Source organism: Plectropomus leopardus, chromosome 4 (genome assembly GCF_008729295.1).
Source record: "Plectropomus leopardus isolate mb chromosome 4, YSFRI_Pleo_2.0, whole genome shotgun sequence".
NCBI classification, from domain to species: Eukaryota; Metazoa; Chordata; class Actinopteri; order Perciformes; family Serranidae; genus Plectropomus; species Plectropomus leopardus.
The window spans coordinates 30,694,394-30,721,933 of record NC_056466.1 but is presented as its reverse complement, the minus strand read 5'-3'; the positions used below and the strand labels follow the sequence as shown (position 1 = coordinate 30,721,933).

The 27,540-nt window shown below is 38.8% G+C and overlaps 1 protein-coding gene across 1 annotated transcript in view; it reads right to left on the bottom strand.

The window, feature by feature from the left end:
- The window catches only part of adgrl3.1 (adhesion G protein-coupled receptor L3.1), a 177,674-nt gene that overhangs the window by 139,995 nt on the left and 10,139 nt on the right, over positions 1-27,540 (bottom strand). Inside the window, 1 exon segment of the mRNA XM_042484864.1 lies at positions 17,522-17,602. The gene's annotated coding sequence lies outside the window, so the exon portion shown is untranslated.

Genomic DNA, 27,540 nt, shown 5'->3' with positions numbered 1-27,540 from the left:
CCTGCTGTTTCGATCCATCTCTGCCCCAGTTCTATCTGCTCCACAGACGCCTGTTAATTATTCCAGAAATATAAACATTTTGCTCCTCTCAGACTGCTTTGCCAACAAAGTTTATCATATAAAGTGACAAAAAAGAGTTTTTAAATTTAAATTAGATTGGTGTGATCTTATCAAATAGAGTGAATTATTTCTCAATAAATCTGTTAAGTCCTCAATAAGAAAAAAGCAAATGAAAAATGGTTTTCTTTGCAATCTTTTTGTCCCCAGAACCATAATAGCAAAATATATGTATCTATATATTGTAACATATCCCATTGTTTTTACAATATAGTCCTCTACCAAACATTTGAGATGGCTGTTCATGGTAACAGAAAGCAAAACATCCAAATTATAAACTATAACATTACTATTATATTTTTTTTAATATGTTAGTATACCAACATGAATCAGTAGTATTACCAGTACTATTATTATTTCTACACATATTTAACATTTAAATACTTTGAAAACATCTCAGAAATGGTGAAAAGAGTGTACTGATATAATTTCTTGTACCAAATATATGATGACATAACATTAAATATATGGTATTAACAGCAGTAAATATTTATCCTTTTTTATTTCATAAAAATGTTAAAAGTATTATTTCACCATCACTATGCTGAAATAATACATTTACAATTTTTATGAAATAAAAAAGGATAAATATTCTTTATCTGAAAAGGCCTTATTTAACCATTTGGTTTAGCGTGACTTTAGACTGTAAAAAAAAACATACTTATGAAAATACTTAACCATTATCTCCCCACATATATAACTAACATCAAATGTATCATATAACAGCAATGAATGATCAGAAGTTCATTTATATCTCAGCAAATAGTTAATTTTAATGTCACTAGCTTAGCTTCACTGCGGTTACCATAAAAGGCCACATCAACCAACTGGTTGAGCAGGTTTTAAAAAAAGGAAAAGAAAAAAGAAAAGAAAATGTACCCTTATCAGACTTTTTGTTTTTTGTTGTTTTTGTACAAAGTGAAATAACACTATTCAATAACACCTGTTCAACTCTAACACGCCAAATATATATGCCCACATTTGAAAATCCCACCACACATAGCCCTCATATCTGCAGTCTAACTCTAACTGAAGAGGCAGTTAAAAGAAACAGTGACATCTATTGGATTTTTTTAGCGTAACTCACATAAACCGAATTGCAGAGATAGCTCAGGTTGAGTTAAATTCAACATATTTTTAATTAAGATAAAGTAACTCAAAATGGGCTCTTTGACACAGTTGAGCAGGATGTTAGAGGGATAAGAACCTATTATTTAGTACCACTACAACATTTTTGCTCCCCAAAAGCGAAACTGTTGTATATTTTCCTGCCCTGAATCCTTTTTTTTTTCTACAGGGTCGTCATTAACAGGGCTGTTACCAGGGCCACTCGCGCTCACAGACTGTATTGCATGCATCCATGAACTAATTGATGTTGGGCTGATTCTGTGCACCGAGGCAGCCTGACCTTACGTGTGTGTGTGTGTGTATGCGTGTGTGTGTGTGTACAGTCCCCTAACGAGAGAGTCCTTCCTGTCACAGCACTCCTCATTCGGGGATTCTCTCTTTCGCTAATGAGTGCTGACCGGACTGGGCTACCTTGTCAGCGCAGCATCACGTGCACACACACACACACATGCACGCGCCCTCACACACCCACACGTTTGCACGCACACACATGCTTATCGCTAAGAGACCAGATGCCCTACTCCCTCAGCCTCCAGGCAGAGTCTCAAATGTGCCCATGCTGCGTTAGTAGTCTACCCTGTGTGTATGCCTAGCATGAGTGCGTGTGTGTGTGTGTGTGTGTGTGTGTGTGTATAAGCCATAAAAAAATTAAATGCTATACCAATTTTAGTTTTTTGTTCTCCATTTGTAGAGTGGAAGCAACAAGGTAGGATTCTTGGGTTGTGAGAATTTTGAAAGACATCTTTAGTTAAAAAGGAAATTTTTCTTATTTCATGACAAAATACAGTCAAAGGAGGCATTCAGTGTGTTTATTAAGAAAAGAAATCAAAATAAACGGATGCATATATCTTCAAATGTCCTGTTACATATATATTTAGTCACACCAATTTGTTTTGCAGTTGGATTTAACTGGCCAGAAAGAAGCTCAGGAGCTTATGCTTTCTCTTTTCCCGTGCCATTTTTCTTCATTTAGTTTTTTCTTCACCTGTTCTTTTCTTCCCTCGCTTTAGTCTCCTCAGTTGTTCATTCTTTGCTCTGTTGGAAAGAACTCTGAGCGGAACAAAGCTCAGGGGGCCATGCAACGTGTTCAGTAAAATGGCATGTGTCCGCCAAGCTACGGTAAATTACCTCCAGTTGGCTTGCTAGGGTAGGTTTAACCACCACGGACCTTTTTTGTGTTTGTGTGTGTGCGTCTGTGTGTGTGTGTGTGATGGAGAGGGCTGGAATGAGGCTGTGTGGGTTACAGAGTGTGAGTGGGAATGGGTAGTGTGGCAAATTATCATCAGCGCAGGTAGACTGGCTGGGAGAATTTTGATTAGAGTGACCATGCACACACACACACACAAATAATCATACACTTTCAGGTAGCTAATTTGGCAGTGAGGAGCTGAAGAGATGAGTAATCAGGAGAGAACCTGGTGGGAGTCTGGCCTGTGGCCTTTAATGAGAGACATAAGACACAAGTACATTGCATGCAAACAAACACGTGCACACTTACAACACGCAGGGCTGGGTGATAGGGTGAAATCATATATTAAATATGCAAATATTTGTGACCAAATACTTCGATATTGCAACAGTATTGTAAGGCTGAATATTGGTGCTTTCACAAAATGATGAACCTTTTTTTCCAAACATGAAAAAAAAAGGAAAACAAAACACTCAAATAAAAGCAAACAAGCCTTACAGCCAAGTGCAACAAAAAAAAAACAATGGGGGGGGGGGTATTTTTAAGCTGTCTGAAACTGAGAGGACGAGTTGAATCGTTACAAAATAACCTAAACTCATCTTCTCAAATTCAGACAACTTAAAAATGAGGAGCAAGCAATAGTATGAGGGGGGCACCACTGCAGATAAGTTAAGACAATTACATCACTTCACTGTAATGCAGCCTTTAACCCTTTGAAACCTGGAGCAACATCACTTTTATTGTGCTGCTTTCAATCGCCTTTTACAAGTATTTGAACCTTTCAACCCTGAGCGAATAGGTGCAATGTCTTTCAGGAAGATGGGGGAAAAAGCAATGAGTAGCTTCGTAAGAAGTGTTCCACAAATTAATGAAAAAATGTAAAAACTATATTTCTGATCATCATATTCCCGTATTTAAAATTATTTTACAAAATTATTATACATTTTTAGGCACTTTTTAGTATTATTATTAGAAAAAAAGCCATATTGGTCAATGTAACTGCTTTGATTGTGCTTGCTCTTTGTATTGTGTGACAGTTGTATTTGTTTGACAGTTGTATTTGTCTGTATTTATTGTTGGTACCTTGTTTTAAGCTGCCCTCTTGGCCAGGTCTCAACGAGTCTTTTACTTGGTTAAGTAAAGGATATGCATATATATATATATAATAATTATTATTTAATATATATATATATATATATATTTATTATATAAATTATATATTTTAAATTATAATTATTTAAATTATTATTGTTGTTGTTATTGTTAATGTTATTATTTTGCAAAATTTTAAGTAAATATCTTGTACTTTTTTTCTAATTTCTTGCTCATGTTTTGTTGCCTTCTTCTCATGATTTTGAAAGAAATCAAGCCTCTTTGCTAAGGTTGCAAAGAGTTAACCAGAAAAAGACAACATTTATGATATTATCTCCAAATTCAAAGGCAATATTTCGTCTCATATCATATTTGGCATAGCATTGATATATTGCACAACAATAACACCGCATATGCACAATGTCACCAAAGACACACACATAAACATGCGCATACAAACTAAAACCAGTTATTTAAAATAGAGGGCCCTCCCTCTTCATTGTGCTTAAGATACTGATTAGCAGCGAGCGGCCCCTCAGTGTGACCAGAGGCTGCGGGGTGAACATACTGTCAACTCCCAACAATATGGATGTCTTGACATGTCAGCCACAACATGTATCCGTACTGTTGCATGTGCCGGGTTGTTTTGGGGAGTGGGGGAAGTTGGCGTACGAGCCCCCTCAGACCACATTAAAATCACAATTAATAATGACTCAATGTCACATGTTTGTGCTGACCAAATCTTAACTCAACAAGACAAACAAGTCATGTCAGCTTATGTCTCTCATTTTGGATCTATATGTTTGGCTGGTACGGCCAGATGCAGTATGGCTGCTCCCACCGGCTATTTTTCAACATACAGGATATAAACACGGGCGAGTGCACATGTGTGTGTGTGAGTAGGTGGGTGTGGGGCTGGTTCACTGTAGGAATGTGCACAATTGTCACTGTGCCCCGAAGACTAGTGGCCCGGCTGGCAATTTATTTCATACAAGCGCTGGTTGTAAATCCTTTGTGCGGCTGCAGAGTGTAGCCTTAAAGGTATAGGTCACCCCCACATCACTGTGACATGTTTTGGTCATTGTGGTCTCATTTCAGTGTCATCTGTGAAAAATGAATTGCAGCAGTTTATCACTTTCTAGCCTCTACTGTAATCATTAATTTGTGTAATCCCCCTAATTGTTGGTTTTGAATTTCTCATTGCGCCTTTCTATTGCTTTTTAAAATAATATAATCAAAGCCTTTATTCTGTTTTAACATGTCGTGATCGCAGATAATGGACTGTGACAGAGCAGAGCCAGGCTGGATCCGTACTCCTTTGTATTAAGCATGAGAAACATTTTTTTATTTCAAAGAGAGCTATCCCTTTAAAATAATTTCCACACTGAAATAGTTCAAAGCTCTTGGCTGCGCACCTCATCCTCTCCCTCCATGTTAGACATTCTATGCCCGTCAGAAAATTGCGTCTGGGGAGGCTCCGGCTTTGACCGGACCACTGCTGTTTCCGCATGGCTGCCTCTGGCTGCTCTGAGGACGCTCCCAGAAATCCGATGCACCGAAACCACCCTGAAAATCCACCGCCGACGACCTCGTCTGTAAGGCACTGCTGTTTTGATTCCTCGCCGCCTGGCGGCTACACACCACGCTCTGTTCTGCTCTGAACTTTCTAATGCTCCAGTCTAATCAACTCTACGCGCCCTCCCTCCCTCATGAGACAAGACGGGCTGAGGCGGAGATGTGCGAGGGAGAATAGAGCGAGGAGAGGGGAGGGGTGCGGGAGATGAAGGATATGGGGGGGGTAAAGGAGGAGATACATGGATGAGGTCAGGAAAGAAAAAGACAGAGGATGATAGAGATGGAAAGATGGGATAAAGGAGGAGTTACAGAGGGATGGAGACAGAAGATAGAGGCAGGCAGCTGGAGAAAGGAGTGCCAAAAGCGATCAGAGTGAGTCGAGGATAATTTTAAAGCGAGTTAATAACCTGAGGCATTTATCTTTTTCCTCCCTGCACCCTCAGTACCCTCAAATACTTGGACAAAAAGATATTGGTATAAAATAATCAAGTGTCAAATGTAGCTAAAACATATACTTCCCCTTCAGTGCCAAAATGCAAAATTGTGCTAAGACCAGATTTTGACATCTGTTTCACCATATAAAAACGGTCATGTCATTTACAATAAAAAACAATCAAACTTTTAAAAATTGGCATACAGGTAAAACCAAATCCCAAGAAGTAGTTGCCATCACAGCTAGCCTTTGTTAAAGCTAATTTATGGACTGTTTTGTGCCATATTGCTTGTCATTGTGAAATAAAATTTGATGCTCAATAATTTTAGTAATTGGTTTATTACACTGTCACGTGATGCCCTGCAACTTAAAGACTTCTTCCCATTGACTAACATAGCGAAAGAGACTTATGTAACTCAGTGGATACATTTTTTTAGTGCCCAAACCCTGTAAAATCATTCCTTCCACGATCAGGATTTAATCTCTGTTTTAAAGTCTTGAAGGGCTGCACGATTTAATCATTTGACCTCCATTCAGTTTAATGGAGAACTAAACTGGATGTAGCCTGCTGGTCTGCAGAAGTCTCTAGTGTGCCTGGTCTTTGGGATGCACAGTGCGGAAGCAGCGCCAATCATAACTTTATGCGTTGTTGAACCATTTTGGCTTCTTGCACTGCAACTTGCATAGAAATCGATATGGCCCAGCTTTCAATGCTGTATTCAGTTCGCAATGCATCCATGGTTGTACCACATAATTAAGAAAGTAGCCTGATCTTACTAAACACTAACTAGCCTAGCCTCAATGCCCTTTACTTCGTCCATACAGTGTGCATGATCAGATAATTCAACTCCCTACTATTTAAAAGCCTTTTTAAAGACTTTGGACTCTTTTTTTCCTCAAGTTTGCTTTATATGTAGGGCTAGTTATTGTTAAAAATAAATAAATAAATAAACAACGAACCACAGTGGCTGCAAATCAGCTAGCCCTAGCTAAAGCTAATTTACAGATGTTTTTCACATGATTTATGTCATTGTAAAATAAATTTTAATGTTCTTTCTTTTCAGTTATTTAAATTCGTTTTCATAAATAAAGTCCTAAAGATATTGTAAATGGAGAAAAAAAAAGCACTTAATAAACTAGCCCTGCTAAATTCTATCTAGCTTAGCCTCAGTGCATTTTAGATCATCCATACATATAGAGCTGTATCTGATTGTATCTACTACTCTCTGAAGCACTCATATTTCCTCCCTGTTTTTTCTCAAATGTACTATTTCTGTACCCTAGACCAGTCTCCAGTCTGCTTTTGTAAGGCACTACAACATGTCATTATTATTATTACTGAAAGCAAATTCCACTGTAGCAAAGTCCTAATTGTAATTACTAATAATCATTTGTCATGATCGGGTAGGTAGGTAGCTAATTCATGCAGCAATCCTCACCTAATGACAAAGCCAGAAAAACAAAGCAAAAGTAAATAAATGAATGCACCAAAACAAACAACTGTGCCACATTCAAATACCCACACAAGCGCACAGTCATACATATTCCCACACACGCACGTGCAGCCTGTTTTCAATTGTGCGTGGCAGTGCAGCCGAGCAGCCCATAAGGGGGAAGTTAATGGTTTACAAAACTGCCTCTGATACAATCAATTATGTCAGCTCGAGACGCAGTGATGTTGATTCCACTGCCACTGCTGTTGTTTTCCTCCCTTTGATTCATCCGTCTTCTCCTTCACGCCACCCTTTTTCTCTCCCCCGTCGCCATCTCCCTCTCTTCCTCTCTGTCAGTGTGCTCTGAACCCAGTACTGTCACAATGGATCCGTCAAAGCCGTGCCTTAAAGCCAGCGACGGAGAGGGGCGAAGTTTGTGTATGCGCGTGATTGTGTTTGCAAGAGAGAGAGAGAGAGAGAGAGAGAGAGAGAGAGAGAGAGAGAGAGAGAGAGTCGTCCTGTACAGTACGGAGAATAGCCACCTCAGCAGTGAATGATGCTGCATCAAAGAGAAGGCAGACAAACCGGCAGGATACGACACTCGTGGCCTAGATTTAAACCCTCATGAAAGGGCCGGGCTTGGCTAAGCAGGAGAATACACTCAAATGCTCACATGAAAAGCACTCTTGTTTTTTTCTTTTTCCCTCTTTAATATATAAATTATTTTATTCAGTTCCATCCTCTTACTTCATTTATTGTCCTCCCCTATTGTTATCCTCCATCCGCTCTTGTTTACTTAAATCCTTTTAACTATTCTTCCCTCTCCATGCCTCTTTTTTTTTTTTTTTTTTGCTTTCTCTCATTGCGTCTTCTCTCTGCCTCTGTCCCGTCTGTCATCCGCCCCATCAATCCGGCTCCCTCCGCCGCTCTAAAAAGAAGATTAAACATGTTTGCTGTCGTCGGGCTCTCTGCGCTCATTGTTCTCCATTTCAAACTAACCTAACATTAAAGACTTTGGGTAGATTCTCTGGACATAATGAGATTGCAATGAAGGCGGTGTGTTTTTTTTTGTTTGTGTTCTCCTTCCCAAGCGCTAAACAGATCCTGATACATAAAACTTTGGAAGATTTGTTGCGAATCAGCAAATTAAAGTTCAAAAAGTCTGATTTAGATTCATCTTGAGTTAAAAAAAAATTCTGCATAAGACATTAGGACCAAACCTTTGCTTCTTGCATTGCAGAGCAGATATGAACTGTGTATATCAGAGTCTTAAAATATTTATTCAAAAAGGCCTTTCTGGGGCGCTTACTGGGGCCCTGTTCATAATTTAATAATGCATAAGCACCAACACTGGTATATAAATATAAAAGGAGGCACTTAACGCTGGATTGTCTAACTGCTGAGAAAATTGCATTGGAAATACAGAGAGATGTACCTAAGAGGAGAGCGCATTCATTTGCACACTGTCACCTTGACTTCTGCATAAGAAAATACACCAAAAAAATAACAAATAAAAAATAAATATTTCCTTCACAGTTATAGTGGAGTAACATTAACACTACAATCTTTTTGAGTCACTTTGGCGGCTGAGTGACGATGTGTGTAAAATGTCTCATGACAGATGTCCACAGTGATATGGGAGTATTTGTCAGCAAACATTTTTGTTAGATATTACATTTGCGCTTCCTCTCTTTGGAAACAAAATCGAAAAAAATCTTAACTGAAGAAGAGATTTTCTTCAAAGCTTACAGGGATTGGAGAGGTGCAGCGGTGGTGATTCAGTGCAAGAAATGTACCTGGAACATTCAAAATATAAAAAATCGAGACTTATTATTGTTCCCTGCTGGGTTGAGGCTGAGCTTTACAACTTTTCACCGTGTAGGGGAAAAAAACGCTTTGGAATGTTACTGGATTTAGGATCAAAACCTCATAAATCTCAAGGAGAAAGCTATAAATATCATTCCTGTGTTATCACACATATGTTTATGACCTCTTTTAGAGTCCTTCACCCCTCCATATGCATTGCATCCCCTGTCTTTATAATAATATTCAGTGGTATTTGAAATGCAAACCACTGTTTCATGATTGCGAGGCGATGCAGTTATTCTCTGCAGCGGCACACACCACAACTGTTGCATTTTTGATAAGCCTTCCCCATCTCTTTTTCCAAAATAGCATAAAAACTCATGATACAATGAGCTCCGGCAGGATGCATGGGTGGTGATTTTGAAGCAATCAATGGAGACAGCAAAGGTAAACACAGTGCTAAATGTCAGCGATGGTGATTGCGCTGCCACAATATCATCTCGGGGCGGGAGACCCAAATAACCAAAATCAATAATCTAATCATTTCATATTCAAATCACGCACGGTAGAGGTCTGGATCTTATTGCAGTTTCATATCCCCGGTGTGCTGATGTATTCCAGTCAACAAACCAGGGTAGCATTGGAAATCCACTCGTTCAAAGGAGCGGTGGGTGACCACAAATGTTACTGTGTATTTCCATTCTGTAATAGATTTTTGAATGTTTATGGTCTCCTGTATTTGATGCTGATGTTCATGTAATACGCAATACTTCATATACAGTACATGTTGTTGATGCTTTACATAATGCTTTTGCGATAATACCCAAAAGGGCATTGCATACATATATCTATTTGACTATGTGCTTTTACAGAGCCTTGAAGTCCCAAAAAACTTGTTTCCACATAATACTAACTTGTGCACACAACAAAATTAACTTGTTCACACAAGATTAAATAAATATCTTTGAGATTGAAGGGGCTCGATAGTTTTAAACTGAACGGGCACCATGGTTTTAAACTGAAAGGGCATACACAGTGTTTCATATTATATTTTGAATATTACAAAGTGATTTATATAATGCTATTGTAAAAATACCTAAAAGGGCATTGCATACCTACGATATATTTATTTTACATTGCCATGGCATGTAAAATAGATATATTTGATGTACTTCACATAAGTTTTGTATGACGTTCCTAAAATGCCAGATGGTGATATTTTTGTTGTTAGCTTGTGCAAACTAAATGATAAGTTACAACAGGATTTCCACATAACACTTGCAAGCACAATAAAAAATAAATACAATTAAAAGAATCTTTCTGGAAATAAGGGACTCCATAGTTTTTATTAAACTTAATTTTACAGTGTTTATATTACATTTATGACTGCTTTCCATACTGCACTTGCAATAATATCTTAAAGGGCATTGTATACATATGTCTATTTTACAAACATCGCCGTTAAAATAGATGCATTCAGTCTGCTTCAAATCAGTTTTGCACAGAGCCCCAAACGGTGATATTTTTTTGTAACTTGTGCTAAATATTAATGCTACTTTTGTGTTCATATTACAAATTACTTCATATAATGCTATTGCAATTATAGCAAACAGGTATTGTATATCTTTTTCAAATTGCCATGGCATGTAAGATGTTCAGTGATCTTCATATAAGGTGACAGGTGATAATTGTTTAGGTTGTGCCCACGAGATAATTACAAGACAACTAATTTGTGAGCACAAGAAAAAAATTATATTTCTATAGTTTCTTTATAATAGTTTCTATTAAAATGACATATACATACAATGCTTTACATTACACTGTGTATTTATAAGTTATTTATATCATGCTATTGCAATAATACCCAAAATGGCAATACATACATACAGTTAATCTATTTCACAGTGCCATGGCATTTAAGATATATATATCAGTATGCTTCAAACAAGTTTTCTGCGGAGCCCCTAGAGTCCCAAAAGGTGTTTCTATTTTGTTTTTTTGACTTGATTCAGCAAGATGCTAACTTTTGCGCACAAGAAAAAGATCACCTTTCAAGATTTTAAGGGCTCGATCTTCATGTATCAAAATGACATAGACAATGTTTTGTATTACATTTTGACTTTATATTATAAGGTGCAGAAACAGTGAGATAATGTAAAGTTACAAAGTCCAAACAAAAGAACTACAGTGTGTTCAAGATGTGTGTATGTACACCCCTTGTCTCATCAATGCTTAATTTAGCCAGTGAGAAATATTTGATCAAAAATACATCTTATGCTGCTCAGATCTCATATTCGGCTTGCAGCTAGAAGTCTTGAACATTTATTCTCTTTCAAAATTGTAATTCTTGAAAGATTCCAGTTCCAAAAAACATGAGTTGAATGCGAGGGTCACATATGGGTGCCAGTGGGGGTCTGAATCTTTCCGAACAATAACTGAAAATGAGCATGGAGGAAATTGACAGGATTTTATTCTCTTGGATGGATACTTTATTTATGTTACCGAAAAAAAGTCCAAATCTGAGCCAATGCTGCCTCCAATGAAGGTTGCCACAGCAACACATATGCTTCCACAGTATTTAAAAGCACACTTAGATTCTAATCTTTGACCAAGTCATACATCTTTTCTTAAACTACATGTTGCATAATGCATCAGAGGGAAATAAAGTGCATTTAAGTTTTGACATAGTTCTTAATGCTCCAAAATGCTTCAGACAAAGAATGTGTGACTCTCCAGCACCAATGGAGTTAACACACACTTGTAATACTTCACTAACTAGTGTTTTTCCTGGAATCTACGCCGAAGCGCCTAAATAGAACAACAAATCTCTACAGTATGCGATAGGGATAATTGAACTGGTAAACAGACACATGGAGGGAAAACATCTGCGAGTGCATCTGCTCATCACCGAGCCAGGCCCGTTGGAAATCTACACTCGCAATATACCGTACTCCACTTTACACAATTAGCGACGGTTCGTAAGCAGAACACCACAAATATGAGACGACACAGCGGGGAAGGGAGAAAGCGATAGCAACCACCGTCAACTTGTTTTGCTTCACACAAGCTCTTCACACAAATAATATGGCTTACCCTTCCAGGAATACAGTGGCCCTAAATAGCTGCTTTCTTCCAAGTTGTTGACAAAGAGCATCTCTGTGGGCTATTCCCTGTTGTCGTGTGTGTGTTGTGGAGGTTGTGTGAGTGTGTTGTGGAGGGTGTATAGGGGGTTGGGCGGCTGCACTCAGGTGGTGATGTATTTGTGTTTGGAAGTGGTGCATGTGTGAGTCTTTGTTTATGCATTTTCGTCAATGTGTATGTGTGTTTTATGAGGTTTGTGTGTGTGTGAGTGTGTGTGTGTGTGCTCCCCTGGTGCCCTGTCTTGATCCAAGGAGGGGAAAAAAAGAGTGCGCAAAGGATAGACTGGTATCTTTAGCACAGTCAACAGGATACTCAGGCAGCAGACAGGGTAAAATTGCATGTATCTACAATAAAATCACCCAAATTTACCCTGGCTGCCACTGATGCAGTACACTGAATTAGGAATGAAATCGTTAACACTCACACATTCGCAAGTCCTAAGCCTCATTTAGTGTGGCTCATTGACTAAGAAAGAACACATTCATGTATGCATGAATGGCTGAGGGGGAGTATCTGAGAGGAAGGAAGGTCAGACCATATTCACACATTAACACAGTCACACCTGGGAGCCGCGCGCCGCAGCCACACAGTCTCGCACTATTGGGCACCGGAGCTGCTCCACTGGAACAGTTAAAGGTTAAGTGCCCAGAGGTCACAGCCCTGATGGTAGTTGTTGAGGGATTTAAACTGCCAAGGATTTTCACAGCTACTGTACTACTCGGATTTTAAACTGTGACCTTTCAGTCACAAGCTCATTTCCTCTGAGCCTATCTGTTACTGCAGGTCAATACATGACTGGTGGGGCTAAGTGTGGAGATGGTGTTCTGAGATAGTCAGGTCGTATTCTACTATTGTTTATGAGCAGAGATTTGTAACCCATTTAAGACAGAGAGATAAAGAGACAGAGAGAGAGAGAGAGAGAGAGAGGGCAGCAGTCTGAGACCAAGAGCTATCAGCTTACTATTGTATATAGGACTGGGGAAAATATCGATATTATATCGATATCGTGATATGAGACGAGATCGCCTTAGATATCATAACATTGTGAGTGTTTTCTTTTCCTGGTTTTATAGGCTGCATTACAGTAAAATGATGTAAATTTCTGAACTTGACAGACTTTCTAGTTGCTTTATTATTTGCTTTTACCCACTTAGTCATTGTATTCACATTACTGATGATTATTCATCAAAAATCTCACTGTGTAAATATTGAGTGAAAAATTGAAAAAAATAATGATTATAACAACAGTTGCTGATGCTTTACTTTACGCACAACTAATTAATTCAATCAACTATTGCCGCTCTAGTTAAAATCGTTATTGCAGTAATAAATAGAGATATCTTCTAGGGATGCACGATATTGGAATTTTTTTTGCTGATATGTGATATGCTGATATATAACAACTCATTTGGCCGATAACTGATGCTGATGTTGATATGTCCACTTTTTTTCCCACTAATTTTAGTAATCATCAGGTCTCTTCTGTGGTGGAATTAATATCATATTTTGCATAATCCTATCGTGATGGCATGAGACATGAAATACAATGCTTTTCAGTGTATGTAATAATCATTCATTGTTTTGTACATGTTCGCTTTGTAAATAAAAAAATATACATATCAGTTTGAGATATTGGCAGAAGTCAGCATGTTGGGTGATTCCGATTTTTAATTTTAAAGCCAATGTCTGCCAACACTGTTGATGTGCCTATAATATTGAGCATCCCTAATATCTACCAATATTAACAAATATCAAATACGGCAAAGGTATCCAAAATAGCATTGATTACACATGACGTGGCACCTTTTACACATGTAAAACAAAGAGCCCTATCTTACACCCAGCACAAAACAATGCACCATGTAGCAGAACTGTCATTGCTAGTCCCAGACCGACGCAGTTCTCATTTTGATAGCCAACACCAGTGTTGTGTAGCAAATGTTTTTGTGCCCATCTGCACGCCCATGGATGTGTAGGTCTTAAAATTACCAACAAAAACCTGGTCTAAAGTCAGAATAGCGCACTATTTTCATTCTATTTCAGACAGTAAGATGTGCCTACATAGGCGAGCTTACAATGGGCGAATATACTCCTTGTTGCACATATAGGTAAATGCTTATGGTTTGCAAGTGAGAGAAAGAGCTCACCATAATGAGGAAAATGTCAATGACATTCTCTAAAATGTGAACATAGCAGAGATCAGAGCGGAGCTGCTGTCAGACTCCCCATTAAGAGAGAAGCTGAGTGCATTACACACTCAGAGCAGCATAGCTTCATTGATTGTTTCAGGGGTTAAAGTTTAGTTCTGTTTTCTCTGTCAAGTTCACACTACAGTTTTGAGTTTTGCTGCTTAAATGTTCCACAATGTTTGCTGCAGTGATATCACAGCTCTTACTGCAGTTTTTTATTTAAATGGTTTAGAAAGGTTTAGATTCAGCAGTGTGCTCATTTTGGAGGATGTAGTTTGTGATGCCGTTGATTTTGTATTGCTTTATGGTGGTAAGTGGTAGTATTATTTTGTCTACCCCAGTTATACAATTTGGATAGGCTTCATGTGTGCAGAACAAAAAAGGAAATTTGTAATTTTGTTTATTCATTACAGCTTGTTCATAATAATTAGCTGGAACAACAACACAATTATACTCATATCATCATTATTTGATTCAGTTGAAAGTCAATATATGACAGTATTGATTTAATCCCGAGCCCTGAGAGATAGGACAGATAGGCAGATCATCTTTTTTGACTGATGTTTAGTGGTTCCCCTAGCAACTCTATTCTCATTTCTCAGTTTCCTCCTCCATTACAGTATCTTCCAGGTCTAGTGTTTCAGAGACATCTGCCTCACGCCCAGCCCTGGGTGTGTTTTGTGTGTGTGTGTATGCTTGTGGCTGTGTGGGTTTGTGTGTGACTGTTTGTGTGCACGCGTGCATGTGTGCACACAAGGGAAGGGAGGCTGAGTCTAATTGCACAGGCCCATCTGCTGATTCTGGAAAACAGGCTTGCATCTTACAGACACAAACATTACAGACAAAAATGCACAGGCACAGACAAACACACAAACAGACACACACACACACACACACACACACACACACATGCAGGCACGCACACCACAAGTGCCTGCCTCAAAGCCTTCAACTTGGACCCTGAACAATCTGCATCCATTCTCTGGCAGCTGTGTGGACGGCATTGACTGGCATGGTTTACAATATGGATGCTATTGTCTTAGGACAAAGGCCTCTCCACTCAAGGCAAAGGTCACATTATAAGACAAAAGGCCCGCATTCATGGGGGTTGGCAACAGGGGGGCAAAGGAGAGTGTGTGTGGGTGTGTGTGTTTGACATTAGGTGCAATTTGTGTAAAGGCTGCTGCAGCCAGAATTTTAATTATTTTTATCACATTATGTCCAAAAGGGCTTACATCTCCTTTTTATATGTGAAAGGACAGAAAATATAACATTTTTTAACCACTTTTGGACAGTATTAGTTATTAAAATTAGATATTTTTGTGTTGTTATTCATTCACACCCAGTCTTCAGTTGCAGGGTTTGTTACATAAGTATGAATACACCAGATGAGCATTTATCTGCTTACAGTGTCTGCCCATCAGTGCGTGTACTGTACAGCGGTGTGACTCATTTTACAGACACACAAAAAAAAACGCAGTTTAACCAACGAAACTGATCTGGACTGTATTTCAATCTGCACCCTCATTGCTAATGTGGCAAATGAAGGTTGTGTGTTTGTGCATGCGGAGTGGGAAACACCTGTTCCACACATCCCCCCCATATGAAGAATGATACATCCCTTTTCCTGTTCTTTCTTTTCACTCATTGTTACAGGGAAATAAAGACAAAATGCAGCCCTCATATCACAGAATTAGATTTCAAAGCAAGCATTCACATATGAGAGTCGAGGAAGGAAGGCATGCAGAGTGACACACACTGGGACAGGAAGTCCATTTTAAATGGACATGGAAACTCACTACACTGTGAGTTCATATCATGAAATATATTAAAATTTAGAAATATATTGAGCAACATAATAGGGTTAAAACCATTTTTTTTTTTAGCTTCAATCGCATTTAAAAAAAGAAAACGAAACACATTAACAAATTACTCAATGAGCCCAGTGTCAAAAATAACCATAAACTGACATAAAAGATAAAAAAAAAAAACACTTAACAGAGGAAAAATACATTTAAAAAATACCCTAGGCACACAAAATGACAACAAAGAGACACAAAGCGATCAGAAAGAGACACACAATGACCGAAAAAGACACAAAAGAAAAACAGAGACACACAAAATGACCAAAAAATACCCCGAAATCAACAAAGACTCACAAAATGACTTACAAGAGGCACAAAACAACCAAAAAAGACAATACATTTTCTAAAAGGGACACAAAATGATTCACAAAAGACACAGGATGAGTAAAAAGACAATAAACAACCACAAAAACACACAAAATGAAAATAAAACCTGTTCTTGAAAAGAAATAAAACTAAAAAAAATGATGCCTCTCTTCAAACTAATTGGCCTTTTGATACAATTGATATTTTGGAAATACTTGTTCCACGCGTGTCCTTGTGCATTTCTTTGAAAATGTTAGTAAAGTTGTAGAACTCGCGGGTGAAATGACCTTGGCCGTTACATAGAAAATGCTTCACCAACTACATAGCAAACTGCCAAACCGCACACAAGAGGAGGGGGGCATGGAGAGAGCGAGAGCACCCTCATTCACATCACCATCAGCCAGCTCCAATCAATTAAAAAGAGGATCCCACATGAAAACACAGCCTCAGGGTTTTTATACAGCAAAGATGCAACATATTTCTCCTCTCATTGAAAAACTGATGTCAACCGGGATACTTTGACTGGCTGTCAATACCCCAAGAAGTGCGCCCTCCTCTCTATAGTCAATAAATTGAATGTGCAATTCATCAGCCAGACTCTAGGAGACAGTATTTCTAATTAAAAAGGAGCTCGTAAATTCGACATTTTACAGGCCCGGCTCAGCTTGTAAATACACTGTAAATAAGTTGTAGCGAGTGGCTTCATGGGCAGATGAAGGTCTGGGTTTGTGGTTTAACTCCTGTCGATACGTTCACAGAGCAGCAGGCTTATTGCAATTAATTTGATGTTCGTTTCAATTTTGCACTCCGGTTTTTATTCTCTCTGGGGCCAACACTGTCTTAACACCACCTATGCTATCTGTCCTGTTCTTCCGTTGCAGCACATTGCATGCTGTTCTGTATTCTTTTTGAAGCTCGCTGGGTCATATCTGATTGGATTAGCAGTTTAAGAGGAACACATTTGTCGGGCCAATTAGAGCACTCCCTGGCACAGATGGAACCCTGAGATCTCCGGGGAGAACACTGGGTCATATTTGGATTCTTCAAAAAAAAAGGCATAATGCATACTGTGGAGTCGGCAAAAACAACACACCAGGTGTATATTTGCTTGACTATCCCTGCAGGCCTAAATAAGCCTGCTGTAAATAAGAAGTCAACACCCCTGGCTGAAATCTGGCTAAAATTATCACGGCATGAAATGCTGTGTATTCAGACTTGCACACACACATATTTGGGCTCATTCTTACCTGTTAGAGTGTACTTTGCTTTGTCAAAGGGAAATGAAACCCCAGAGAATCACATCTCAAAGTCAGCTGGACGTCCTAGTCCTAAAGAGACAGAGCGACAGAGAGAGAGATGTAGAGGGGGAGAAGGGTGGGCATTATTCAAGCTCACTGAAGTGCCTGTCACTGTGCAAATTAGAGACAGATAAATAAAATATAAAAAATAAAAAATAAAAATAAAAAAAAATTATTGGAAACCAATACCTTATGAAAATATAAGAAATATTTTGTTCATGTGTCTGCATTTAAAAATATTTTGGATCAAAATGGTTTGTTTTTTATTTCTTAAAATCGTTTTTGAAAAAAATCACATTTTTTGATTATTGTATATTTTCTTAATAACACAATTTCAATATCTTTATCAATTATTATAGTTTATTCACTTATATAACCTTTTACCTTACATTGTACATATTTCAAGGATATGAAGCATTTGAAGATACTCCATTAATTGACATCACAATGATTAAAAATACCAATGTAGGCACTGGCGGACGACTTCTATATCAGAGTTCGAAGGATTTAAAGTTACATTTTACTTATATTATTTCAAGGTAATGGTTTTCTGAGATTTTTTAAGAGTAAAATCAACTTGTCATATTTTACAGTGTTCCGGATGCAATGTGAATTATGCCCCCCCCTCCCCTTTGTGTGAATAGCCATAACCCACTCAAACACAAGAACCAGGCAGTTCACAAGCCACTTCCACTCGTCGCTGCTTGTTTAGCGTTTGTGTGCCGCACACGAGCATGTGCGTGCGCGCTCTGCCTCGTAATGACCTCTTAAGTGTTGGGGGTATCAAAGTCTATAATGGTCTATCTCTGTGCTCACTGACAGTTTACAGCTAAAAAGCTCTCTCATGCCATGATAACTGGTTTATATGGGTGGCATTTCGCTGCCAAATGCCAGAGACACTTTTCAGAAGGGGAAATTGTTAGCTCTGTTGCTCGAATGCAGAGTGGCAGTTACTCACTGTTAGACTGTCCCCTATATCTTTTTCTATCTGTGCCTTGTCTCCTTTCCCTATCTTCCCCCTGCATCTTTTCCATCAACATGTATTTTTTCCACAATGTCCTTCTTCTGTTTTGAAAGCAACCTCTTTGTCTCCATTTTTTTCTCCCTCTCTCTCTCTCTAGATTTCTCTTCACACAACTGACTTCTCTCAAGGGTGCGTCTCACCAGGGTCAATGCCAGTGCAAGTGCATGCACTGCATTGTGACTGACACTGGCTTTGGTTTTGTGTGTGCACCTCTCGGCGTACAACGGGAGTTTTGATGTGATGGGGCCGAGGAAGCGGCATATATCTGTTTGGCCTTGAGTTTTCTCTAGCAGAGTCTTTGTGCCTTGTGAGATTTTTGCAGGCACACAAAAACAAGTGCATCAACATACTGTAACACACACACACACATTCATACAGAGTGTCAGAGCCTGGACCTCTGTGGAGCTCTAAGGCAGGGCTGTGCGGTAATTGGGTCTATTAGCGAGTACAGGAGGCCATGAGCAATTTCTGTATGGCTGGGTGGGCAGAGGCTGCAACAAAAGATGGATTCACTGTACTGTGTTTGTGTACATGCATGTGTTTGCATGTATTCTTGTGTATGCATGTGATTTAGCGTATAGCCCCAGTGTCGTATGCATGCACAACAATGCAGGAGAATTGCTGGAGGCAACAGAGCATTGGAGAGAAAGAAGTTAGGCGCTAAGCTCCTCCGTACACCTCCTTCATTCATGTCTCGCTCACTTCTCTCAGAACGCGGCATACATTATTCACACGGAGCTGGTCAACAATGGAGGGATCAATGAATGAGGAATGGAGGTAGAGAGGTGGAAAAAGAAACAGGTTTGGATGCACACAGGAGAGGTGGCGAAGGTACGAGTTTGTAATAGGAGCGGAACTACGCGGGGAATGAGATTTTTCATTAGGACTCATTTGCGTGAGCAAGTGGGAAAGGGGGAAGAGGAGATTTAAGATGCAGCCATTGCAGAAGTCCATGCATACATCAGCGGTGCACCATCGCTTTGTTCCATCACAGGAGAGAAATTCTTCATTAAATCCTAATTTGTTCTCTTTTCTGCTGTCAGAAGGTGCAGGTCAACAGCTTTCCAGGGAATGGCCCAGAAAGATGCAAGTGAATGAAACAAGTGTCTTATTTTGCCCGCAAACGCAACCGCCAAGTATCACAAGGAGATACGCTTGCACTGGATGATTCCATACTTTGCAATTTTATATTAAGTGTGAACATTCAGTGCTGATGCCTGAAATAGTGTGCCCTTTAGCTTGGTGGAAAATAAGGATATTAAGGTCATGATGATGATGGGCGTATAGCGTGTCTTCTTTTAACAGTAACACAATCTTTCTCTCACCTTAACCTGAAGTATTTTATAGTTGTCTAACCCCAACCCTACCATAGTTTCCATGCACAGATTGTGGCAAGAAGGAATTCTAAAAACAGTGACACTTAATGTAATTTAACAGGGCCGTGGCCATTGAGTCAACTGTGTTGGGGCACCAAAGGCCCCTCCTGCCACCACCCCTTAGAAAAAAATTCAAAATTTAAAAACTTATTCCCTACACTATTCTATTATATAATTTATCATAAAAAATTAACAGCTACCCAATAGTTTTAGCAAGTGTTAAAATCCCTTTATTATCCAAAAGAACCATATGACACATGTAGAATCGTCCACTACATAAAATAGTTCCTTGTGAAACCAGCCTTTTGAAAAATCAGTTAAAGACCTTTTTTTTGTTTGTATACACTATATAATACAAATATATAATGAATGAAAGCCACTAACATCTACTAATGGTTGACACTTTCCTTGGACTTCACGCGGGCTAGCTGACAAATATAACCTAAAAAAAATTGACAAGTTAAAGACAACCGTGAGCCCTGTTCTGCCGGAGAACAGCCATACCACTTGGACAAACCAGAGGTAGAACTGCAGTATACTATAATACTAGAGCTGGTACTAATAATAATAATAGTAATTTGTTAATTTTTTTTATGATTATGATAACATTTGCTAATGGTTATTTCAAACAGCGGTGTATGGTTACCTGCTTTGGAGTAGCATTTAAAATAATAATAATTATAATAATAATAATAATAATCTTACAGTATATTGGGGGACATTGTTGGTTGGGTTGTGACAAATTTTTAGATACAACAAATTTGCAATGCAGATGTACTTTTTACAAGTACACATATGCATATACACTAAATGTGTCAATATCAGTGCTTGTAATAAAAAAAGAAAATCCTTATTTTGGTCGCTGTTACTCCTCTGATCTAAAGTGATCTTAAGGTTAGTTACAATCACACCTGCTTCTGATGTAAACCGCACCTGTTCCGAGTACCAATACAGATAATGTTGCTTGAACAAACACAGATGCACATACAAGTAATGTTGTATTTGCTCATCCCTAACTTTTTTTAAAGCATATTTGAACGTTGGAAGGATGTGTCCTCCTAAATTAAAATTACTGTCTTGTAATATTTAAAGGGTTTTGCAGAATCATCCCATCTCTTGTCAAAACTAAGGTGACTAAACAGGCATGCAGGTCATAGCTCATTCTCTAGATGACGTTTATTGTCACTGCTGCTGTTGATCATTTTGCTAACAATGTATACATTTGAACAATGTCTATATTAATATCAACACGTTATAGCTCCATTTCCAATGATTTATCTGCATGGACTAATGACATAATTTTAGGCCATCTCTGAGCAGCTGTAGTAGCTGACTAGTACTTTGAGAGCAGAGTTAAGATTAAAACTGTTTGAGTGCATTAGAGGAGATAGAAGCGGGATTTTTTTTTGATCAAATGAAGGTGAGAGGACTCCTCTGAGAGCGCCCAGCAGTGGAGCAAAGACGAGGACAACAGACAGAGAGATTTAGTTGGGGAAACGGTTAACGCTTATATAGCTTTCTCTACTGTAAGAGCTCGGGAGGGGCACTGGCTGAGAGGGTTTTGGATGGCAAATGGCTTAGCCTGACTGAACAATGGATGGACGGGATGAGGAGAAGGAAGAGATTTTTTTTCTTTAAGATCCTGGGCACAATGTCTTCCTGTAAAAAAAAAAAAGCAAAAAATATTTCACATGATAGATGCTGACCATTTTCTCACAGTAAAACAATGGTGTTTTCTATTATAAGAGGCAGTGGTTGTATTGATGTCTCGTGTCACCCCCCATTACTCATGAGACCGCTGTATGTAATTAGGATGACTCCACAGTATGCTTTTATGATGGTTTTTCATGTATAACCTCTTTGTAATTATGCTTCAAACAACAGATTGCATTCCATAGGACACCAGGAATTGTATTGGTGCCTGTTGGTGGAGATTTATGGTGCTTCCAAATGAAGCAATGGGATGGCTTCGTTTTAAAGGGTGGAGTCCCCTATATGCTCATGTTAAAGCCACAATTCTCCCCCTTGGGCTCCGACGGATTCGATATAAGCATGAAGAGTATGGAGCAATAGTGTAGATGGTGTACCCAGGCGTAAAATTAAAGACCCTTGTCTATGTGCCCCACATAAATCTTTGGAAGCGAGAGAGAGACAGAGAGAAAAAGAGGATGAGGAGGGGAGGTGTATGTGATGAAATAAAAAACTGGTTGATTTGTCCAGTGATTGTGAGCCATTGAACTGTAATCAACTGTGCTCAACCCCAGACAATGAGATGTTTCAATATATAGGTGCCACCACACACACACACACACACACACACACACACACACACACACACACACAGCAATATGTGTCATTCTTATGGAGATAGACTGGTCTCAATGTTATTTGCGTTAACAGATCCACAATCCATGTGTTTATGTTTCTGTAAATACAAAACACCTAAAAAGACAAAAAAAGAAGATTAGTAAACTCAAAAAACAATGTTGGAAAAATATAAAACAGTTTTCAGTTGTATATACAAACTCCACAGATCAAAAAAATATGTGTATACGTCTAATTAAACCCTAGAAACCGGAGAAAATTGGCTTAAATTCTGTCCAAAACGTTAAGAAAGAAATAAGCAACTTAAGAAAAAGTTATTAGAAAAATTGCAAATGAATTTAACCTAAAATAAAAATAAAAACAATGAAATTACCTGAAAAAAGTATCTAAAATATTATCGTTCTGGAACATACTTTTAAATATATAATTGTGATAATTATAAAAACATTTTTCCACAGCTTTTTAAAAATCATTTTCTAAATTTACTCATTGCGTGCAATTTGTGGAACATTACTTGTGAAGTTGCTCATTGAATTTTCTGTTGAAATTGAAAGTTCTGAAAGAAATCTAACCGATTTCCTCAGGGCTCAAAGATTCAAATACTTGCGAAAGTGTCTTAAACATGGCGCAAAAAAAGGACAGAAATTAATTTCATGTTTTCAAGGGTTGATTTAAAAATAAATGAAAACATTTGTGAATCCCGTTTTTATTTTTGAAGCTCTACGCTTGTCGATGTGCATTTTATGCAAAGTGGGTTTTTGTTTGTTTGTTTTGGTTTTGTTTTGTTTTGGAATTTGTTTGCATATTTGCAGATCTGTTTTATATTTACAAAATATTTTTGTGAGTTTAAAAATCCTTTTTTTTTGTATTTGTAAAAGTTGTTACACATTTACACACAGATCGTCGATCACCTCACACAAATAATACTGACACAAATCTGTCTCCATACATTCTACCCAAAGAAATAGCTCACAGCGATTCCCTGACACGGGTTTTACACAGAGATTGTTTATAAAAATACCAAATATCATTTATCAAAGGCCTTCTTCAGCACACCCTCACTCCAGCAAAGGTCCTCATCCCATTCCCCCTTATCTTGATACATGTGATGGATACCGTGTCATTTATCATACATATACCATGTGACCGAGAGCCAATCAGGGGGTTCAAAACACACACAAGCACTCTGCAGAAGAGCAGGCGCACAATTTCTTACATGGTTAGAAAACAGACACGTGGTCTGTGTAAGTTATTGCTGCAGGCCCACAGGCCAGAGCGCGGCTCATCTGTCTTGGTGTGACACTATCAGACTCCGGTGCAAAAACACAGAGGTGGTAAAATGGTTTTATTGCAAAATGTGAAAGATACGTCGGGGGACAAATTGACGGGTGCTGATACATGCCAAAGGGGCACGGTGCTTTTTTATCTCAAACGAGTAGTAACATTCTCTGCAGAAACTGAACCGCTTATTTTAAGTTGCACACTGTTGAATGTGCTACAGTGGCAGATTTGTGCTCAGACGGAATTATTTAGTCAAAGGGGATTTAACCTCAGGGCAGAGTTAGGTGCCATATTTACACTTGAGACTAGTCACTGCAAACACAAAACAGCGCAAATGATGTAAACATGCATTATCAAGCCATTGATCACTACTACATCTGTTAATATCTTTGTTCAATCAAGCATAACCACCTAGTCATCCTCGCCCTCCTTCAGCCTATCATGCTGCACCATCAACTAAGCTCCAGATCAATACTCCCTGGCACATATTCTCACTCTCAAAGACTTGGAATGAAAACGCCATTCGATATCAATCAAGATCACAGCTGTGCCACTGAACAGGCACAACAAATGACAATATTATTTTTTTAAAAATGTACCATCAAATGGTCAGCATCAGAGCGCTTCATGTTAGATCTTTCAGGCCGGTTTATGCTGAAAGGAACCAGATGAACTGGGAGTGGAAGATGTATGTAATGCAGTTAAAGTAAAAGCCCAGTAAGCAGGAAATTTAAGAGGGGCCTGGGGATGATGGTATTACAGCAGACGCTGATTGTGGACAATCTGCTGAAGAAGGAAAAGATATGGAAAATATCATTGGATGCAGTATAGTGTATATAAGAGGCGTGGAAACACTTGAAAAGCCAGGGGGAAATGGAAAAAAACTGCAACAAATTAACAATCTGCAAAGAATCTAGTAGATGCAATTGTTAGTGGAAGTAAGTGGTACTCTAAAGACAATGTCATTGCCATAAAACCAGAAATCTCATTGCAAAAACTGCAACAAATTAACAATCTGCAAAGATTCTGGTAGATGCAACTGTGAGTGTAAGTTAACTGAAAAATAATGTCATTACAATCAAACCAGAATTCCCCTTGTGAAAGTTACAACAAATAAACAATCTGAAGATAATCTTGTACATGCAACTGTCAGTGGAAGTAAACTGTACTTGAAAACACCGTCACTGCAATAAAACCAGAGTACCCCCTGCAAATATTGCAGCAAATTAAAATTTTGCAAACAATCTGGTTGATGCAGCTGTTAGTGGATTAAGCAATACTTGACAAACAAAGTTAATGAAATCAAACCAGAATTCCCTTGCAAAAATTAAAAAATTAACAATCAGAAAAAAAAATCTTGTACATGCAACTTTAAGTGAAAGTAAAGAGGTATTTCAAAAAACAGTGACATTGTTATTTAACAAACTGCAGAGAATCATGTAGATGCAACTGTTAGTGGAAGTAAATAATACTTGAAAAACAAAGTTAACGCAATCAAACCAGATTTTCCCATGCAATAATTGCAAAAATCCACAATCTCTAGAAAATCTTTTAGATGCAACTTGTGGAAGTAAACGCTACTCAAAAAGCAAAGTTATTGCAATCAAACCAGAATTCCCCTTGTTTGTGAGTGGAAGTAAACAATACTAGTAAACAAAGTTATCACACCAGAATTCCCCCAAATTGCAACAAATTCACAATCTGCATCTTGTACATGCAACTCATAGTGGAAGGAAATGGTAGTTGAAAAACAGTGTCATTGCAATCAAACCAGAGTTTGGCTTACAAGAATTGCAACAATCTGCAAAGAATCTGTTGGTGGAAGTAAGCGGTACCTGTAAAACAATGTCATTGCAGTCAATAGAGAATTTTCCCTCCATTGTCTTGACCACTGAAGTCAACCAACCCAGTCCTTAATATGCAACACTGAATCAGTCCCTCAAACAATACTGCATTTTTCAAACCCGGCTGCAGTTTCCTCCATTGATAAGAAAGGCAGCTTTATACCAAGGCACTGGGAGATTTATGCCCCCAGCCCTGCGATGACCTCATTGTTCATTGCCCCATAATTCAAATCTGCTCCGCTGTGTTGCATCACATTGTGTATGACTCATTTCCAAGCACCCCATTCTCTAAACAAGCGAGGCCCTCCTCAGCACACCATGGTCACAAACAACACAGCCAAGAATTTCCCCATCAATACTGTGGCGACTGACTTTAAGACTACTGTACGCGCGGTCACTCACACACACTCGCAGCAACACCACGCTGTTTAAATGGACTGAACTGGGAAGAGGAGAGGAGGGGGGTGAGTGCTATTGTAAATGATTTCCTGCAGAGACCAAAATAATCGGCAGACCTTGGAGTGAGGTTCTTACAATCACTTCGGCCTTGTACGCTGATTCTCGATTCAGCTCCCTAATGGCACTGTGTGTGTCACTAAATATACAGCTGCAGGCAGGCGGTGTCTATGTGTGGCTCTCCGTGGGTGTGCGAGCACATACGTGTGTGTGTGTCTGATAACGTGGTGGTAATTGATGTGCACCGCATTGATGTGTGTTTAAAGTATCTCTGGGAAGACATGCGTGCGCGTGTGTGTGTTTTCTATTGAGTGGTGACAGCTTTGAGTGGGGCGCTGGGAGGTGAAGGGCACAGAGGAGATGTGTGGACAAGAGATGTGTTGACTGAAAGAACAAGTGTATTTTTTTCCTTTGTGAAAAGGGGATAACAAGGACTGAGTAAGCGAGAGGTTTGAAGGAAACAATGATCTGTGGATGCAGTTGCTAACATAGGAGGCAGCTGCTTAAACATGGAGTTCAGACAGAGACAAATCGAGTGCTGATAGAGAAGGCCGGGATGGAAGAAAAAAACCTGTAGACATAAATACAAACATTGAGGCTTTTTATTGTATTTCACAGCTTGAGATGCAACATTTACAAGGTTATTGTAAACCGCGCGCAGCGTGGTTCAAGTCAAAATTAGATTGACAGGCTAAGATGAATGGTTAAAAAATCAATTGCTGCATGCAGCCATCTTTCTCCGATTGTTATCAACAATAATGCATAAAAAATGACTTAAATGCACCCTTTCACAGCCTCCTCACTCCAGTCCAAATTACACAATAATAACCTTCATCTTCACTTTATATAGCTGGCGTCAAAACTGTATTACAAGGTATTTTGCAACCAATAAAGCCACAATAAATAAAAGTCAATGATGACATAAAGCTGGACATGAAATACGTTCAGGGGCTACCAAGGAAACAAATTAAAAACCAAGACTGGTCAACTGGTCAGAGCCAAAAGCAAATAAAAGTCTGTCTTTAAAAACGCATTATTGTGAGATGTGACATTGATTTTACCCGCCTAAGCCTCTCAGATTGATCACTCCAAAGGAAAAGGCAACGAGACGCTGAAGTACAAGCCATCAGTGTTTAGTGTTACACCAGGCAATTCATTATATTCAGTATTTTTGTTCTGTTTGGGGGTTTTTATGGGAGGAAAGGAGCAAGAGATACAATGTGGGAAGAGCCAAAGACATCATCACATTGGCACAATTTTGATGTCCTAATAAATGGCTGGTAGTTTCAGAATTAATTTACACTGATTGATTTCTCCATAAATGTATCTATCCCGTGTGAGATGGAGCACAACCTGAGGTCCTTAGCCTTCTTTAATTTGGCTGTTACAAAACGCTGATTAAAACAGGATGCAGTGAGAGACCATTTGGCAATGGTATCTCTCAATGGCGCACGACTTAAAGCTAATGTGAGCCAGGGGTGTAAAGTGGGCCGACCACATCCATCTTCAAACTTGGTCTTGATTTTGATTTCAGCTGCAAATCTGTAACGTATCATGACTGTATCTTGCACAGTTGCTATGCTAACATATTGACAAATTCTATCCAAAGACAGTCAACCATATTAACACCTGCCAAATTACTCAAATCTGCTTCTGGTTTCA